Below are 13630 nucleotides of genomic sequence, written 5' to 3'. Positions count from 1 at the left end.
GTTTAGGTGCAGGGACGAGTATTCTTCCACAACCTCCCATAGTTTTTCTAAAGCAGATTCTGTGTTGGTGTTTCACTTTTCAATTAAGTTGCCATCTGATAACACCTGAGGCTTCATGGATGTCTAAACTATTTAATATACAGTAAAGTATCCACACTTAAAACAAACTGACTGGTGAGATGTTTCTATACAGTTGGGCCATTTAGTTGAAAGCTGTTTAAAAAATATTAAAGATGATAAGAAACTAAATATTTAAATTTCTTTCTCTAAATTATGTGCCTTCTGATCAGAGTCCTGTAGAGGTCAGTGCGTGATTCATCAGGTTTAATCGGCTTAACACCAGAAAGAATCCATTTGTCTGAGCATCTACACCCAAACGGTGCTGATCTCATCACAGTTCATCAGTCTTAGATGACAAAACCCAGCTCCATCTCTGGAAAGTCAACCTGGCATGTAGTCACAGTTGGCCTAGTCACAGGTGATGGAGCGGCTCCAGGAACGGTTTCTTGATAACATCACAGACTTCAGCCCGGACCGCCTCTCCCGCTGTTAATTAAGCTCTTAAGAACAGAACAGAATAATGTAGAAGAGATGCTACTGAAACATGCTCAATATTTTCTTTTGTCAAGGCTGCAAAGTCATCATAACGTCATGTTAAGTGGGTTATCGTAACAGTGACATATTTTGGAGTGGCTCCAAATGTTCTCTGCTCATGTGTCATCACAACCCCTCATCACATTGTGATTATATCAGCGGAGGGATCATGCAAAGCCCTGGTAATGTGAACCCTGTGTTCGAGAGCCGCAGTTCATTAATGAACCTGATGGAAGGAGTGTGACAGAGAGAGAGAGAGAGAGAGAGAGTTTTGTTTGCATGTCCATCACGTGTGTGGCATGACGAGCTGAAAGAGGAATTCATGTGTGCGTGAATGTGTGTGTAAGCAAGTGTGTGTAGCAGTTTCTGGGAAGCAGTTGAGGCGCTCAGCAAGTCTGCAGAATGCCTGAGAAAAGACATAAACAGTGGGTTTATAATGCTCTCCTCTATCCTCCTCTGGCCACATCTGACTGCAAGCAGCACAGCTCACAGGCTCGTGCGTCTGCTTTACTTTTGATTGAATTAAGACAAAATAAATAATCTGGCTGTATTTCTTCTGATACAACACACTGCACATGGAGCCCTGATGGATGAACCAGGATCTGTACTGAATATTTTAAATGTTTACCATTTCTTATATTAACATTTCCCAGGATTAGCATTCGGTCATGCTAAGCGTTTCATTAAAATGTTTATCGTCTTTATATGGTGTGTATATACTTCACAAAACACTGGTTTGAATTCATGTGCATCGTGCTGTTTACTGCAGGGAAAAGGCCAACTAACTACCATGAGGTTTTCTGTCTTCTCCCTTACAGGGCCTCTTCAACCCCCACCCCCTGTTCTTCCACACAAACACACCAAATCTCGCTATTGCTCTCTCTCTCTTTCCCTCACTCTCTCTCTCTTACGCACACACACACACACAAAGATGCACTAACACTTACTGTGCACACATTCTGCGAATTTAGGTGCACACACTCTCACAAAGACACATGAGAACGCACAGAATAGGACCGCTTCTGCACGCACGCACGCATGCGCGCACACGCACACACATACACACACACACACACACACACATTCCTACCCGCTCGGCTGAGACGGTATGTGAACAAACCACAGGCAGGGAGAGGTAGAGAAGGCCTGGCCTCCACTCTTACTGATTACTGCAGGAGAGAAGAGGAGCAAGGAAGCTGCTGCCAGTTCCTCTCACAATGACCTGCGTGCACATTATGCATGTGCGCACAACATGCACATAAACACATGTATATATGATAAATCTCCCTGCCGCCTGCTACATTATTTCATGCACAAAACAGCATAACACACAAGAGCAAGATGTTCATTCAAAAGGATACAATCACTGGGATCACTGACACGCCCAAATATTCTCTGAGACATCACACACGCAGAGATATTGTACATATGCACCTCTCAGTGTTATAGCACACAGCGCGACGTACATTAATGCTTTTACGCCCCCCCACTCTAGGAAAAACATTTACACTGGCTCCCCTTCTTCCACACCTCTCCACAGTCCTAAAACTCCTGTTCTAACACCCCTGTGTTTATGTAGCTACGTTCACACACTCCCCCACGAGTAACACTCCAACCTTCCATATAGCCCACTGTACAAGTCATGTCGCACACCGCAAACGAGCCCTTCACACCCTTAGAGGTACGGACGTGCTGCATTGTTACCACTCCAACAAATGCTGGAAATACCAACTTTGTGTTTTCACAAAGTTTACATTTGTTTTTTCTTTTGTGTGACGCTCACGTTGAAACCGGTGGAATGTGGAAAAAAAAGACAAAGACAGCAGAGTCTCCTGTCAGAGACAGAAAAACGTGCTGTTTTTGTTAATGCCCCATACATTTAGCTTGTGCTATTTTTATTGCCAAACATATATGACAGAATAAATCAAATGCAACACAAGACGTCTAGATATAAGTTTCAAAATACATTAATAATTTCTGAGGCCATGAGATCGTGTTTCTTTTATTTGTGAGCACTCCATCCCATGCATATCCATGCTAACTCGTTTAAAGAGTCTGCAGCCACACTAACAGACTTGTGAAGATGTGTACTCACAGTGGAAATAAAAATATGCTAACATAATGACATAATGTCCATTATGCTTATCATCTTACACGTTTCTCAGAGTATAGCTGAGGCTGATAGATGTCATACTGTAGGTTTTGCTTGCATTAAACTGTAGAATGTAAAATTTGGCTTTGTAGTAAATGGTCTTGTATTTCCATAGCACTTTTCTACTTCTTGCTGTCACAATGATAACGTGTCAGTCACGTGACCCTGACGCAGGTCACCGACCGAAATGTGTCCATCTACTAAGGTTGTTCCATACGCTACAACTGCTGCTAGAGACATTGCTGCAGTTTCAATGACGCATCTGCCAATTCGTTCACACAAGCACACACATATTCACACACCAGTGTCAAGCACTGTGAGCAAGTTATTTGGTCAATGACACTTCAGCATGTCGCATGGACCAGGGATCGAACCGCTAATCCTCTGGTTCCTGTACAACTCGCTCTACCTACTGAGCATCCACCCTGAATGACGGCACGAGATCAAAAGTCAGGGAATTCATCTTAGAGGCACAACGTTACGTGACACTAAAAATGTCAGTCTTCTGATAATACTTGAGAAGAAACAGGTGAAACAACAATGTGTGGAGGATTCATCCGCTTGGGACATGAATGCCCCCAAATGTGGTCAATCAAACAATGGTTCAAGTGATCCATATAGCTACTTGACTAAATATAACCACACATGCTCAAAGTGTTCAACTTAACATTTGACAAATAATGTGCACTTCATTTTAATCTGAGCCCCTGAAAACCAATATATCTTATCCTTGAAGGTTCTCAGTCATCCAGGTCATAGTAATCCAAAAGGCGTTTAAAAAAGGAAACTTGACTTGTAGAGTCCTACAAGTCAGTATATCTTGTCTCAACTCAAACATGATCTGTAATGTGTTCCTCAAAGACTTGTAGAAGCACCCAAATGTGCTGTACAGTACACATTAAAACATACTTTATCCTGCCCGTCCTTAACAACAACTACTTAAATGTAAAAAAAAAAGTCATGTGTCCTAATAAAATCATCTGCAGACAGGACTCCTTTCATCCAGCCGCCTGATCGGTAACCAGACAGAGCTCCTTTCTTGAGTTTTATGTCTTGCTCGGTTTTCCACATCTAAGCTCCTTTGTAACTGTATGTGCTCTGTGACAAAATCAAAGCCAGGTCCCCCTGTTTTGCCGTCTCTCCCCAGCTCTAAATCTACTTTTGGCCTATGTTGAAATAACTCAAAAACAAGACATGACTTCACCCCTTCTATAGCCGCAAATGCAAACTAAGGTTTGCAAAGATGGAATATTGCTGAGAGACATATTTTTGTGCACCTGGAGAAAAGAAAGTGATGAGGAAATTGTTAAATTAAAAAGTTAAATGCCCAGTGTCATCTGCTGCCCAGTGTTCTTTTTGCGTGAGGTAGGCAGAAGCTTCACGGCGGTGTGACTGAAAAACTAGCTCCGCTCTTTGCTTTGCTATCGCTCATGCATGCCACCATTTGCATGTATATTGCAAACATAGAAAGCCATATGGTTGAGAGGTTTCAGAACTCCCAAACCCTATCTATGCGCTTAATTTTTCTCTCTCTCTCTTGCACTCCATCTCGTATCGCCTCGCCCCCAGCCATCTCAAAATCTTTGAAAAATCTCCTCATCGCCTTTTTGTCTGACATCTTTTTTTTTCTCTTTGTCTGAAATATATTACTCCTCCTCCTTTTTCTTTCTTGCTTGCTTAATTTCTCCTTCTTTTGCTCCTCTAATTCAGCTTTTATCGTGAGCCCTGTTCTTTTTTTATTAGCAGCCCAGAAAGCGTGACATTTATGTGAACTGCTCTTGGAGGTGCTCTTCCCTATTGTCTACCAGTGGAGCTGCAGAGCCCTCAGCATTGTGGCTCCACACAGGGTCAGCTCTTGCCCTCTGTCGCCATTCATAATTCTCATATCAGCCAGCAATGAAACTTCATATCTTCGTATCTTCAAATCAACGATCCCTGCCTTTTAATAATAAGGGAAATTGCTGGTCTAGGTAGCTGCTTGCATTAAATAACCCGGATCTGCATGGACTGGATTCATTAAATTTGAACATTTAGGGAGAAAAATATCTTGTTAACTGTTGCTTTATGAAAATATTGCATTTGTTGTTTACAAGCGGCAGAAATGTTCATGTTTTCCTGGTATTCTACATCTGCAGCAAAAATGTCTTCACAGAATCTCACTCTGTCTCGTTCGCTTTCTCACGTGCACCCAGACAATCACATGTGCAACACAGTGATGATGAGCCTCTAATGACCACAGAGCATTTCCCCTCCCACTTCTAAGTCTTCTCCAGAGAGAAACCTGGAAACTGAACTGTGTGTGTGTGTGTGTGGGGTGCTGGGCTCATGCGTGCATTAACAGACTCAGCTCCTGACTGATCTGTTTAAAGACACACCAGCCACTCTGATTACTGTCTCCATAGCCTGCCATAAATAATAAGATTTAGCTCAATTAGGATCCTCTTGAGGTGTAAAACAAGTGGAGAGGCTACAGTTAGCCTCCAGTAATCCACCCAGCCCCTGCTCGGCCTGCTGGCGGATTACAACCCCAGGGTCACTGTTTATCCTTTACGTAAACTAGCTGCTGTGTGCGGTGCTCGGGCTGCAGAGCAAAGCAGAGCAGACACCTCCTGGCCCGATAGCATCTGATCTCTCAGCTACTTGACGAACAACAGGACACTCCGGCTTCCACCTTCCCCCAGCAGCAGTACCATCACTGCCAATGCTCCATCCATCTTCCAGCTCTTACTCTGGATCTCTATCTCCAGTGTTCAGACACGGGGACTGGAAGGGCAATTCAATCTCAGTCGTATCTCCTGAGAAATGGTGATGCTGCCGCTTCATGCGGTGGGTGGCAGGCCAGAGGCCGCATGTGTGTAACACCACAAAGGAAATCCCATACACGAGAGAGAGAAGACCTTCAAAAGTCCCACACCACTGTGAAAACATTTAACCGCTAATTTCAGAAGATATAACCACACTTCACCAGTTTAGGACAAGACTTCAGGTTGCACAAAAGCCTGAAAAGTATTGTATTTAAATGCAATGGATCCTACTTTCATCTTGTCTCATAAATATTACAACTGCTGTAAGTGATAGTTAAATAAATTTATAAAAGGCACAAACATGTTCGCTTTAGCAGAAATTCAACTGAATGCCATTCCAAATATGGCGACGTGTTGCCCTGGCCTGTACTTGAGCTACGGGGTGTTTTAAGACGTTTTAAATTTAGTTTTCAAGTACAAAAAGGAAACATATTTGATATAAATGTGACTGCTCAGTTGCAGGGTGAGGTAATTGCTATAGTCCAAGGCGACCTGCTGCATACTCCTTTTTCAGATTAGTGTCCATGGAAAAAAGTCCATCATCATGTGCGAACCAAGGTTATTTTCAGCAACATACAAATAGTCTGGCACCAACTTAAAATTACTATTGTTTGCTTAACTAGCAAAAGGGTAGCACATTTCAAAAGTGGAGAAGGATATGCAGCTGTATTTGTGCTGGAGAAAACCCATGTATTCAGGCGAGGAAGGGAACACAGTCGGATGACAAATGCGGACAACACCTTACTGGCCCATCTGCAGAGATAGTGTTGACATTTTTAAGATGACCCCCACGTGAAATGTAATGGAACTCCACAAATCTCTTGGCTGCTGAACCGCCTCATTCTCTTCTAAGTGGTTGACAGGTTTGAGAATTTGCAGGTAAAAATGGTTGCAAAACTTCACCTAGAGACTTGCGAACACTTCAGCCAACATGTGATAGAAACCGTAGTTTTGCAGAGGAAGAATGGAATGTGTCCCAGAAAGGTGTGTCAGTCTCCGTGTCTGTCTCTGTGTCTGTCCATACGTCTGTTGGTCTTCTGGGCTTCATTTTATGGCGTGTTGGTGAGGCCGACGCAGATATGGTTTCACTCGGCTTGGCAGAGCCAGGCCTCGCTGCTGACAGCAGGTTTTATTTGATGTGGACGTCCCGTGTTGGGTTTCAACACTGGCTTCAACATATGATCTCAATTATGACCAGAGGAGGAACGGCATGCTGGTGGATGACTGGTGACTCTGGGCAGACAGGAGTGGGGGGTGGAAGAAGAGATGGAGGGAGGCCAACAGATGGAGAGTGGTGTTTCAGGAGGGAGAAGCGTGGAGGTGGGCAGACGAATAGATCAGGTGGACGGGGCAAGAAGAGAAGGTGAAATGGGAGAATGGACAAAAGAAACTAATACGAATTAAATCATAAAACTGTGAAGGAATAGATGAGTGGGGTGTAAAATGGGGTGTAAAAACAAACCAGTTTAACAGCAACTATACTTCTTTATAGTTACCTTTTAACAGTTATGCCCATGTCATAATACAATACTCGACTACATGCTCTTATACTGTTTGACACAAACAAAATTCTGCAGAAAAATGAATTCAGTTTTTCAACAGAGAGCTTCCACCACACAACAGATGCTGATTTCAATAAGTTAATGGAGATATGCAGATTTCAAGTTTACATCTTTCCTTGTGGACATCATAGACCATCTGCCCATTTATTACACAAAGGCATTAATATCATTGGTGTTATTGTTGTTTTGTATTTGGCCTTGAACACTGTATAAACTCTTTGTTATCACTGCTGCAACCTCTTTACTGACCAGTGCAATAAAGTCATTTATCACGTGCTTCACATATGAGTGCAGTTTAGCTTAATAAAATAATTTATTCTGTAAAATTAATTAAATTTTATAATATTGCGTTGCTACTTCTTTTGATGCAGGATCCAGAAACTAACTGGCTCACCATCTGTCTTTACAAACACTACTAAATCATTAACATGCCAGGCCTGCACTTAATTGACACCTCAACACATTACAAGTTTCACTATAAACTTTATGAACCACGGTCTGAATCACCTCCACTGTACTGAAGCTGTGCTGAGATGTAATATAGCCCCTTCCTTAGAGAAATGATATGAAACAGTGACACAAATTGCTAATCTGATACAGCATGTATGGTTCATGAAATTTAATTATATGTTGGCACGATACTCGGATGTTACTTAACTAAGTGCCTCTAAGCGAGGCCCTTTAAAGTCTGGAATATGTTCAACTAATAGATTCAAGGTGTTAGGTGACATTTGTTTAAAGCGAGAAGAATTAATTACACAGAAAGTCTCACAAAGCACCTGCTGTGAAAGGTCAAAAAGATAAGTGACTTCATGTTAGCGAACATGGATTTTGTTCAACAAATTTATTAATTCTATGTCAACAGCATGAAAATGAAAGAATGCACATTTAGATATAACTCATGTAATGCATTCGTCCTATACATCAAATTATTGCCAAACTCCGCAAAGTGATAACTGAGGCGAATGGAGATTGTGATGGCTTATCATCAGTAACACTGGCAATCAATTTTGACATCAAAACCTCTCAAAGATTACACTGTACATGGTATAGTATGACCTCCAGGGGCCTGAAATTTCATTAAAACCTCTAAAATTAATTTCACATTATTATGTGAGCATTTACTTTAAGTCAGTTCAGCTATGTAAACTCAGCTTTGTTAATGCAACCACACAAGACTGCCGAGCGATTGTAATTCTTCACTAACTTATGGTACGTAGGCCTCCGTCTTCCCTTGTGTGGATAATAATAACTTGCTCTAACTCTCACCAATGTGTTAAATAATTTCATGGAAGATGCAAGGCAGAGGGGGGGGGGCATATTTATTGGATTTAACTGTTTTGGGGGGCTCTTTCTCCGTTAAATTGAGCCTGCACACCCTTCTATAATTCCTTCTTATCGGCCAGAGGCTTTAGTTATTTACTTAAAAATGGACTAATTTCTTATTCCAGCGGAGGGGGGACAGGCCGCTGACTTGAACAGCTGCTTCATGACCCAAAAAACTGTCAGTCTTTCCCTGGAATAAATTGTGGAATGTACCACTTAAGACTCGGGGGTGGCACGAACTAAGAGACGCCATGAATTTACCTGAAAATTAGTTGCTGTTCTATTTTTGCGAAATACGTCAATCACACACGGTGAATAATATAGGTTTTTTGAGCTATTACATGTAGAAAGGTTTCGGAGCGGGTCTGGTGCTGACGTTTGCTACCGTTTCCCCCCGCCTCAGAGAGCAGAGGTTCGTGTAGGCTCATAGTAGAATCAATTCACAGAGAGGGCAGCTTGAAACCGGCCGCTCATGCCTGTGCGCTTAGTTTGGAGAGAGTGGCGTGTCGGGCAGCTTGGAGTTTAATAGTCCGGGTAGCATCCGTGCTGTATGTACATGTCTGCCTCCCCATGTGTACGTGCATGATACCGAGAGACATAGGAAGACAGAGAGTGAGGCGATAGAAATGTGCTCGGAATCTTTGATTTGACATGTAGTTAAAGCTCTGATAGGATCTTTGTTTTAGGCGCAGCGGAGGTTTATGACAAGATGTCGTGGTGAAATAAAAGTTGGTGCTCCAACCATGTCCGCTGTGAGGGATGTCTTGATGCTTCCCTCTGTCTCTGCTGTGAGTGTGTGATATAAAGCGACTGACAAGAGATGGAGTGCGCGTGTGTGTTTTCCCTACCCCAGAACACACACACACACACACACACACACACACACACAAACTTTCCACCATGTCAAAGCTGATCTGACACAGAAACACATTCATTTTGACACTTGTCACACACAGTTGGCATGACTCAGACTGCTGCAAAGTTGACAGGTTTCATGCCTAGCTACCTCTGTTATCCCCCTTTTCCCATATATATATATATATATAGATAGATAGATAGATAGATAGATAGATAGATAGATATCCAGCGCCGTTCAAGACTTCAATTTTTAAAGATATGTCAGAACTATTTAACCATCTAAACCACAAAAAAAGTAGATCAATTACCTTTGGAGTAAAGTAAATCTGTTTACGTTGTATCTGCAATGTCAATATTTTAAGAGCCAAACTTACACATTCTCCTTATACCCCATTTCTCCTGCTATTAGTGCAGCTTTCTTTTAAATTTTTTTTTACTATAACTTCACCTTCAGGTCACTTCCTTGCGCAGACTCTACGCAGAGCAGGACCACATTACATTTTTGTCATTTTCTCCGTGTGTAATATTTCAGATAAATTATTCACAAACACACACTACAATAGACTGTCCAATCAATCCCCCTGATGAACTCTCCTTCCCTTAACTGTCTCTCACTACTGTCGCTCCTCACTCATTATTCTGTTCATTTCCACTCTCACTTGCATACACACATACACACGCTGATGTGTGTATTTGCCTCTCTGTGTGTGTGTGTGCGTGTGTGTGTCAGTGGTGGTGGCTTGTTTAATGCACTGCAGGTTGGCTCCTGCAGCAGGTCTGGCCAGATAAGAGCAGCACACAGCTTTTCTGCTGGGAGGGAGAGCGAGAGAGGAACATTGCCTCTTCACTCACATAAACCATTAAATTGTAATGATGGGGCCACCAGCGCTCAAACCTGGTTCCATAGCGCCCCCTGAGGGCGGTTAGCTGAGTGACAGCTGAGGTTTAGCTGAAGGGTCCTTTATCTCTGGACACGCTGTGTTTGTGCACCCAGTAGGGTTGAATAAGAAATACACTCACTCGCCAGGTCATTAGGTACACCAGTGAAAACAAAAGCAGTCTAATGCAGCCGTCCGGCCCTCAATCTTTGCTTCGTGAAGGTTATGGTGTTTAGCATTTGTTTGAAATAAATGAGAGAGCTGTTGATTAGACTGTGTTTTCTCGTTGGAGGCGGTGGTTTTAAGTACTATTGAATTATCCTGTGTTCTTCCAACACATGCTTATTAATATTATTATTATTTCTATTATTTTGGCAACTCCATTGTAGTTTATGGGTTAGGCTGAATAACAGAAACACTTTATTATTTAATTAAATAACAGCGCAAACTACAGCCTCCAAAAGGATCATACAGTTGAATTACCACCTTTCTTTTAATGTAAATTAAACGTTACAGCAGTCGTGAAGCTAAGATTTAGTGCAGGATATATTATACGGATTTATTTTCACTGGTGTAATCTAATTTATAGCATTTGTTTTCACTTGTGTACCTACTGACCTGGCAAGTGAGTGTATGTCCCTGGAAGTATATAAGCAGTGGTACAAAGTAACTAAATAGATTTACTCAAGTAAGGTACTTGTACTTTACTTTCAGAGGGAAATATTGTCCTGTTCCTTCAGCCCCAGTCATGTGAGAGCTGTAGTTGCTTTACAACAGATTAGAACTTTAAAATCATCACATAACATACAACTAACTGTCAGATAATAAATCAAGCAGCCGACAATGTGATGAATTAGTAAAATCATCAACTTTTCTTGATATAAAATATTTAAATGCCATTTGCTTTTTAATGCAATACTAATGTTAATAATCCAATAGCATCACATGTTTTTTTCATGTGTATTACATACACATCAGAATTCACAGGTTATCTTTCAACTTAACTAGGTATGTAGGACTTTTACCTGTAACTGAGTTCCCATCTTTTAAATTTAAAATGTCTGAATATTTCTTCAACCACTGTCATTCAAGGTCTTAAAGTTCATTTTTTGATAAAAGCAGTCCATTTCTTATATTTCACGGAAAAGGTCCCCCCTCTAGATCCGGGAGAGAGTCGTCTTTTCTATTGGACACATTTCCTTCACTCGGTCCATCCGTTGGTTAAGGCTTGGAGATTTAGTTTTCATACCAGCACTTTGTTGTAGCTTTCTTTTTACAAGCGATCAGCAGTATTTCACATAGATACCAGTCTTTGTTAATAAACACATTCTCGTAGAAATTGTGTTTCCCAGAGTTACGCATACATTCCTCTAAAAAGTTTTTTTGGGCATAACCGGAAGATATGGGAGTGATCTGTGTTCATGTTTCCACACTGACTCCAGCACTGATCATGTGCCTGAGAGAACTTTTTATATGAGGTGTAATGAAAAAAACAAATCAAAATTCTCCAGCCAAATATTCTCTGCTTCTTTGAACTCGTAAACGAATGCTCTGCGCTCCTGAGTTGACTTTTTAGAGCGAGCTGGTCTTGAGTCATGACCTCAAGTCTTGTAGTGGGAATACGTCCTCCTGATTCTCTGGTGCAGGCGGAATTACTGAATGGCTGTCCACACACTGTGTTCAAAGTACAGTCGTAGCTCTCATCAGGTCATAAATGTCAGCTTGTGTGACGCGTGTTGTCCGAGCCTGAGGCTGCAAGGCCCATAAAATCTCAGTTTATCTTTCCCAGAGTCAACAGAGGCCGACGATTGTGGGAGACCGAGAAAGAGTGAGACAACAGGGCCTATTTGCATTAAATGAGTCAACATGTCAGTGTGAAAAGTACAATCTGTTCCTGTATTTTCTTTTCTCCCTCCACCACATCTACACACAGAAATGGGATCTATTTTAAGCCGGATCTGATAGAGACACACACGAGAACCCCTGCCACTCTATCTCTCTTTCATGATACACTTTGTTATCAATGGGATCCTGTTGCTGCCAAACTCATTCACTGCACACAGAGCGAAGGCCGGCCCGGTCAAGTTTCTCAAGTGGTGCTACAGCAGGCAATTTGTCTCCCTTTACCTAAAGTGTCTGGATGTATGGCAGACAAATCGGAGCTCTAATCCACCTCCTGGAAGGCAGAATATGAAGTTAAAGACAGACTCGCCCTTGGATTTGAATTTGTGGAACAAAATAACAAAAACGCTCAATGTCTGCATAAAACGCGTGTGAATTCTGTTCGCTTTAAAGCTCACGTCAGCTGTCACTACCTGCTGACACACATGGCAGTGTTAATGAAGGGTGCTGCCCTCGCAGACACGCCGCGCACGGTGACCAGCGGCAGCAGCTCCCTTTTTTAAATTGCAGCCTGCCAAAACATCACGGGGTGATGTAACAATGGCTCATAGAGAAGCTACTCTGCTTTGATTATGTGTCACCGCTGAGGCGTGTTTGGATATTTCCTTCTGTCTGTCTGTCTGTCATTCACACAGCCAACCAGCATGTTATGCTAATTGGACAGTGAAATATTTTCTCTTCTCTTCTCTTCTCTTCTCTTCTCTTCTCTTCTCTTCTCTTCTCTTCTCTTCTCTTCTCTTCTCTTCTCTTCTCTTCTCTTCTCTTCTCTTCTCTTCCGCTGACTTTAAATGTAACAACTCTCACCTGTTAAGCTTTGTATCCTTTTGCATGACTGCAGAAACAAACTTTCTTCTTAAGGTTTCTTCTGAGGTAAAAGTCACTATTTTGAGCACCCCAGCTCGTTACTTTGTGGTACAGTAACAGTATGAAGCAGTCTCAGTGTTTCCATCTCTCTAAAACAAAACTTGACTGTGGTAATAGGAGAGGAAACTCATCTCTCTGCAGTATAAATAACTACAAAAGTTTCTTCTTAAGCGTAGTTGTGTAAACTGTAACACGTGAAACTTCTAGGCAAACCTCCTGAGCTCTGCTGCCACCCAGTGGACTGAAATCGTTATTACACCAGGATGATTTCATTTAGGCGAAGTGCTGGGAATAGGTTTCCTTGTTGAAACCTTTAAATCACATTATATGAAACTGACAATGATAATTGTAGTTTTGTGCCTGTGTTTGTAGGGCAGAGTGGAAGAGCATGTGGATATCCACTCATGCCCACATGTCTGTGGCAGACGTAGACTTAATACTCTAATATATAATTAAGGCAATAGGTCTGCGGCATCTAATGTCAATACGCTATAAAGATAAGTCTGTGAAAATGCTAAGTAACCCAGGTCATATCCAGAACAGCACCGCCACCACCAACAGATGTTCCACGTTTGTCTTCTGGACTTTAAAGATAAGAAATCTTAACACTCCTGCATCCACCATACACTTAGACTAGACAATAGTGTTTTCAAGTTGGTGGAAAAACCATGTGGGAGGCCCATTTTCTTT

The sequence above is a fragment of the Mugil cephalus genome, chromosome 6, assembly GCF_022458985.1.
Source record: "Mugil cephalus isolate CIBA_MC_2020 chromosome 6, CIBA_Mcephalus_1.1, whole genome shotgun sequence".
NCBI lineage: Eukaryota > Metazoa > Chordata > Actinopteri > Mugiliformes > Mugilidae > Mugil > Mugil cephalus.
The sequence above is the reverse complement of the archived record's forward strand: the minus strand, read 5'-3'. Positions refer to the sequence as shown.